The following is a 6000-nucleotide window of genomic DNA, read 5'->3' as shown; positions in this document are numbered from 1 at the left end:
CACACATGCATACACATACATATTAAAAAAAAAACTCTCAATACAAACTTAAGGAACAAAAGATGCTCCCAATCATGCAAGTCATATATATACATAAATATAAGTAAAACACTCAAGACAGACGTATCTCCACATGTGTCCAGACCGAAGAGTCCAATGTGTTATTATCTGTGAGAAGAGGGGAAACGTTAGAAGACAAGAGGCAGATTTGGAAGGAATGGAGGAAAACTGAAGACAGCGCTATCCTTAAAGTAAAAAGAAGTTTTAAATCTTACCCTCTGAAATTGGTAAGCCAGGGTGTATGGGCAGTTTTAAAAAAGGCATGCAGGTGGCCTCCTCACTAGCCTTATCCAAGTGTCAGCGGACAAGTCATTTCTACCTTTTCCCTCGTCATTGACAGTAATTGTCACTCTGTCCTTTGGCTTAGCTTCAATTGCCACGCATATCGACCATTTCTCCTGATTACTTCCTTCTTGTGGTGGAATAAGAAAGTACAGGAAAGCTTAAAGAGGAAAAGGTTAGTGAAAAAGAATTGCCAGAGAAATGACAAAAGCATTCAGGTATACAAAGAGATGCAGTACAAGGTGAAGAGAGAGGTGGTGAAGGTTATGGAAAAAGGGTATGTCGAACTATATGAGAAGTAAGACACAAAGGAAGGAGAAAAGCACTTGTACCGATTGGCCAGACAGAGGGGCCGAGTGGGGAAGGACGTGCTGCACGTCAGGGTGATAAAAGATGCAGATGGAAATTTGCTGACAAGAGGGGAGAGTGTATTGAAAAGGTGGAAAGAGTGCTTTGAAGAATTTATGACTATATAAAATGAAAAAGAGTGTAGGTTGGATGAAGTGCAGATAGTAAATCATGAAGTACCGGGATTTAGCAAGGCTGAGGCCAGGGAAGCTATGAAGAGGATGTAAAGCGGAAAAGCAGTTGTCCCAGACTAGTGAAGGCCTGAAGGTGTTTAAGTGAGATGGCAGTAGTTTCTAACTAGATTGTTTAAAAACATCTTGAAACATGAGAAGATGCCTGAGGAGTGGGGAAAAAGAATATTAGTACCAATTTTCAAGAATAAAGGAGATGTGCAGAGCTGCAGTAACTACAGTGATATACAGCTGATCAGCCACACCATGAATATATGGGAAAAAGTGATGGATGCTAGGCTGAGAGGAGAGGTGGTGCTCCAAGAGCAGCAATATGGTTTCATGCCAGGAAACAGTGCTACAGATAAGATGTCTGCTTTAAGCGTGTTGATGGAGAAGTACAGAGAAGGTCAGAAGGAATTACATTGCGTGTTTGTGGACTTAGAGAAAGCATATGACAGGGTGTCAAGAGAGCAGATATGGTACTTATGAGAAAATTAGGAGTAGCGAAAAATATGTGAGAGTGATGCAGGAGATGTATGTAAGGACAGCATGACTACGGTGAGGTGAGCAGTAGAAATGACAGCCTGGTTCAAGAGCTGTCATGTATCAGTTCTGAGCCCTTTCCTGTTTGCAATGGCAAAGGACAGGTTGACAGATAAGGTCAGATAGGAATTTCTGTGGACTATGCTGTTCACAGATGACATTGTGTTCTGAAGTGAGAGACGACAGCTGGTTGATGCGAACATGGAGAGGTGCATTTACGCACTGAAGAGATTGGGAATGAGAGTCAGTAGGAGTACGCCAGAGGAAATGTGTGTGAATGAGAGTTCAAGGTGGGGGAAGACTCTGACTGCAAGGACAATAGGTTATGAAAATAGACAAATTTAAATACTTGAGTTCAACAGTCCAAAGCAATGGAGAGTGTGGCAGAGAGGTGAAGAAGAGAGTGCAGACAGGTTGGACTGGGTGGACAAGTGTGGCAGGAATGATTTGTGATTGAAGAGTACCTGCAAGAATGAAATGGAAGGTCAATAAAACAGTAGTGAGACCGTACAACATCGGTTTGGAGACAGTGGCACTGATGAAAAGACAGGAAGCAGAGCTAGAAGTGGTGGAGTTGAAGGTACATACAACAATTTTCGCCTGGAGTAACAAGGATAGACAGGGTTAGGAATGAGTATGTTAGAGGGACAACACAGGTAAAATGGTTTGTAGACCAAATGATAGAAGCTGGATTGAGATGGTTTGGGCACGTGCAGAGGAGAGATGAAGGGTACATTGTGAAAAGAATGATGAGGATGGAGCCTCCAGGCAAGAAGAAAAAAGGAAGGTCAAAGAAGAGGTTTGTGGATATAGTGAGGGAGAACAGTGAAGGCAGTCAGTGTGACAGAAATTGATGTGAAAGACGGATGACCCCTAAATGGGAGCAGCCGGAAGAAAAAGAAGATAGTAACACTGTCGCTCCTATTGGTAAATCATCCTTTTGAATTTGAAAACATAATGATCTGTTCACTTCAAAATTTATTTATACTACATGGAAATGTTATTTTCTATCAATAAATCCAACACTTTATATTATTGTACAAAATGGCAATAAATGCTTAAAGGGTTATGCTAAAAGGCTAAAACCCTCAAGAACTAAACCGCTCACTTACAACACAGTATAAGCAACATTAAGCACTGGAGTTCACAGAGGATGACAATGGTGTATGGGTGACCCATTGATTTTTGCCCAGGCAGGCAGTGTGTTGTGGGGTCTGATGCTTTGGACCTAAAATCATAAGGTTGATTGTTGGAGTTCCACTGTAGAAATAGACAAAGAGAGAAGAACCTTGGTGGACTGGCAAGAGGCCATAAGGCTCCAGGCTGACAGGGTGCATCAAAGGCTCCATATTAGGAAACCCTGGATCAGGTTGCCTTTTTAAAAGTGAAGTCAAAGAGGACTGGCAGGAATCCAGTTCTCTGCCACACAAGCAGCACATATTCTGACTATAATGAGAAGAACAATGTTGCCTTTCTAATGAAATAGACAGAAGCCAACGAGAGCAGGGACACCAAGGGCCGCTTTAGGCTCTAGTTTAATGTCCCATCAGTCAAAAACCCGGGCTCCTGTCATCATGACTTTGGAGATCAGCCATAAATATTCCTCAGTGCCCTATTGGTACTTTCTTGATCAGCAGTGAGTACCACCAAAAAGCCCAGTTTGACCTAGTGAAACCATTTGCTTATGTTAGTCCCGGGTGCACTCCATTAATCCTTGCTGCTCATAGCTCCAATAAGGTAACAAAAGAGAACTTGCATTTTGAAATTAATAGTGAATATGTAGATTCTAGGTTACTGAAATGGATTTAGCAGTAAGAGAGTCAAGGGAAAATAACCTCTTGGAGAAGATTCAATGAGATGGGAAGAAAGATCAAACAAAAGAAAATAATGAAGCAAGAATGGAACATTGATAGGAAGAGTGGGAGACAGAAAAGTGACAACCTTGCATCAAAAAATACCTTGGATAGAGCATTCCCAAAACATGTGAAGAAAAATGCCTAATGCTCTAGATCACAGGTGTCGAACTCCAGGCCTGGAGGGCCACAGTGGCTACAGGTTTTCATTCTAACCCTTTTCCTAATCAGTGGCCAGTTTTCACTGCTAATTCACTTTTTTCCCTTCATTTTAATAGCCCTGTTAGAAGGATTCAGTCCTCTGAATTAATTTGTTTCTTCATTAAGTGGCAGCCAAACAGAAACGAGACATGAAACGAGCTAACAAATGACCAGCTTAACCTGGGCCTTAAAACTCCAACCAGTTTCTTAATGAGAAGCTAATGCTTGCTGTTAATTAAACCCGTTATTTAATTATTCATTCTGACACAACAGAAATGTCCAAAACTGATGATTTTATGTTTTTTCTAAGAACACCATCAAGATGTTTTGATGACCTGAGAAATCAGCCTTACTGAGACCTCCATCCATCCATCCATCCATCCATTTTCCAACCCGCTGAATCCGAACACAGGGTCACGGGGGTCTGCCGGAGCCAATCCCAGCCAACACAGGGCACAAGGCAGGGAACCAATCCTGGGCAGGGTGCCAACCCACCACAGGACACACACAAACACACCCACACACCAAGCACACACTAGGGCCAATTTAGAATCGCCAATCCACCTAACCTGCATGTCTTTGGACTGTGGGAGGAAACCGGAGCGCCCGGAGGAAACCCACGCAGACACGGGGAGAACATGCAAACTCCACGCAGGGAGGACCCGGGAAGCGAACCCAGGTCCCCAGATCTCCCAACTGCGAGGCAGCAGCGCTACCCACTGCGCCACCGTGCCGCCCACTGAGACCTCCACCTTTCTCAATTTTCAGATTCTGTGTGATGGGCACAGGTGAGCTGATTATGTGGCCGCTTGTTTTGTGTCTCATTGTTTGGGCGGTAATTAAGGAAAAAGAAACAACTAAGGGGCCTGAGTCAAGCTAATTAAAATAAATAATTAGCAGCAAAAACTGGTCACTAATTAAGAAGATAGTTAGAATGAAAACCTGCAGCCACTGCGGCCCTCCAGGGCTGGAGTTCGACACCCCTGCTCTAGATTGACGCAAATGTCATCAACGGTCTGAGGCAAAGAGAGGCAAGGGAAAACTGAAGGCCCACTGGTTGGAAGATCAAGCAACTGTGTTGTGTAAGAGAGAGAGAGAGAGAGAGAGAGAGAGAGAGAGAGAGAGGGACAATAAAATGTGAATGCGTGGTAAGGAATCTGACAGATCAAGAAGTCCTCAGAAGAAGCACAAATGTTCAAGTCTGTTTAGGAAGGCACAGTTGAAGAGCAGGGTGATGTTTGGTTACTTGGATCTCTCCAGTTATTTATCACTCCCTTGCATGCATTGAAATAATTAAGCACACCACTTATCCACCTCAGCCTCTGGTACAACTGGCTGAAGGGAACCATTTCTATGTACAATCTGGTTACAAATGGTTTCAGTTTTGTGCATATATACTTTGGTAATGCAAAAGGGAAAAGACCGAAAAGAGAAATGGTGTAAATGTGAGGGGCATCAAATCAGGTAACTGTAGACCAGCATTTATTAGGATGGAATTTAAGAAGGTTGCTAGCTTACTAGACAGGGTGCAAAAAGCAAAATAGAAAATATGACTAAATTAATTCCTTTAAAGACTGCGGTGGGTTGGCACCCTGCCCAGGATTGTTTCCTGCCTTGTGCCCTGTGTTAGCTGGGATTGGCTCCAGCAGACCCCCGTGACCCTGTGTTTGGATTCAGCGGGTTGGAAAATGGATGGATGGATGGAATTCCTTTAAAGACACCCTTGATTGTAATTTCTCACTTAGATGAAAACATAGTGATATTTGTTTTCCTTTTTATTGAACTTAATCCTACAAATTAATTTTGTATCTTGAAATTTTCTTTCACAGCACACTTTTTCAAAAATAGTGAAAAAGGGCAAGTTTGAATATACTCAAGAACTGTTTTTGACTCCTGCAGTGGTGTGAATAAGTAAGTACAGCCTCTTTTAATTCTATGGCTTTACACAAAAGGGCATTTACTAGCAGTCATCTAATCCTCACAAAGTTGTAAAATTACACAAATCCAAGACAGGTAACACGTAACATGCTTTATTTTGTAATTATTTATTCAACAGAAAATAAGCCAGCAAGCAGAAGCCAAGTGTAACAGAATGTAAATATATTCTGTGATTCTGTAATTTGTAGGACTACTTTTAAAGTTACTAAGTTGGCCATTCCAAACATTTGATTCTTTTACATTTGTTGGTGTGGTTGGGATCATTGTCCTATGGTATGACACAGTTTCACGCAAAGTTTAGATTTTGGACAGAAGGCTTCGTACTTTCCTGTAGAACAATCTAGTATAATGACTTCATGTTGGATGCTTCAAATCATCATGCCTCCACCATAGTACTTAACGGTGGATGAGAGGTTCTTGTAGTGATGTTTTGTTTGGGCTTTTGTCAGATATGGTATTGTGCGTAACAACCCCATAACTCTAGAGAATATTGTCCTAAAACTCTTGTGGCTCATTCAAGTGCAACCTTACAAATGTATGTTGTTCTTTGACATACATTTTTTTAGTGAAACACGACTTGTATTTGCAACGCTTTCGTAAAG

The sequence above is a fragment of the Erpetoichthys calabaricus genome, chromosome 10, assembly GCF_900747795.2.
Source record: "Erpetoichthys calabaricus chromosome 10, fErpCal1.3, whole genome shotgun sequence".
Classification (NCBI taxonomy): domain Eukaryota; kingdom Metazoa; phylum Chordata; class Cladistia; order Polypteriformes; family Polypteridae; genus Erpetoichthys; species Erpetoichthys calabaricus.
The sequence above is the reverse complement of the archived record's forward strand: the minus strand, read 5'-3'. Positions refer to the sequence as shown.